Here is a 1,288-nt window from a genome sequence, read left to right as displayed (position 1 = left end):
GGCCTCGAGCGCGGGCGCCGCGCCAGCTTCCCGAGGTGTCGGCGCCCCGCGGGGCTCGGCCCGACCCGGCGCGCTTAAGACGAGAGCCAGAGGCCAGAGCCCGGCAATCAAGTGCCTCGGGCTCGCTGACCTTTGATTTTCACCTTTGCCCTTAGGCCTATTAACCTTGGTGGCCTCAGCTTAGGGGCACCTGATTCTCTCCACCCCTGCTGTCTGCAGCGCCCCTCTCTTATTCTAAAACTTGGAAAAAGGGTCCCTACACGCTTGCTCCCCCAAAGCGCCTACACAGTGCCAGGTGCACAGCTAGTGCCCAGTAATTCCCGCGCCCCAATGGCCTAGCACATTTCTGTCAGCCGCACCAAACACACTAGGCGCGCAGTAGCCGCCTCTGCGCAATGCCTAGCGTACAGCAAGCGCTTCACACATTCCCTCCCTATACGGCCTCGCACCAGAAGGGCTTAATACACGCTTCTCCCTAGGACTTTCCCCGCGGAGTCTCGCTAGGGGCCTCAGATTCCATCTCACTTCTAGGACCTTTCATCGCCGCAGCTACCACTGTCTGTGACAGGAAGCCAAGCTCCCGGAACAGGACACCTCTCCGGAGAAGGAGCGACGAAGTTGTCAGGACGGAAGAAAACCAGGAAGTTTGCGGGCCTTGGGGAGAAAGACCCAGCCAGCCAGTAACCCGCAGGGCGATCACAAATAGAGACCCAGAAGGGGAGGGGGGCACCGCAGGGCTGGAGACGGTGGCGACTCGGGAATGGCAGGCGCTTGCTCGGCTGGGGCCCGGGGACTTGTCTTGAAACCGAGGTGCATAACAATTACTTGTGGCTGGTAAGCGCGTTCTAGGGCAAGTGCACTTTTACTTGTGTTGCGTGCTTTACTCTGCGGGGCTGGTGGCGATTATGGAGGTGAAGTCCTCCCCTAAGTCACCGCGCTAGAGAGTGGCAAAATGAGAGAAAGGTGAGCCTGAGCCTCGCTAGCGGGAGCGAGGACCGGTAGCAGAGGGGAACGAGGACGTTTTCACGAGAAGGGCTCAGAGGAAGACGAAGAAGGGACGAGAAGAAGCCAAACTTGCCACTCTCCCGCTCCCGGGCCACCCGCGCCCAGATGCCGCGCCCTGGCTCTCGCTCGCTCCTTCGCTAGCTCGCGTACCTGTTGCTCGATCCGGCTGGGTCTCGGCTCTGGCCCCACCACGCAGCCCCGCGTTCCTACAAGTTCCGCCTGCCGAGAAGCCAGACTGCCAGCGCCGCCACCTGCGCGGCCGCGCACAGCCAGGGCCAGTAGG

Source organism: Chinchilla lanigera, unplaced genomic scaffold (genome assembly GCF_000276665.1).
Source record: "Chinchilla lanigera isolate Chin_1 unplaced genomic scaffold, ChiLan1.0 scaffold00054, whole genome shotgun sequence".
Taxonomy (NCBI): Eukaryota; Metazoa; Chordata; class Mammalia; order Rodentia; family Chinchillidae; genus Chinchilla; species Chinchilla lanigera.
Note: the sequence above shows the minus strand (reverse complement) of the source record.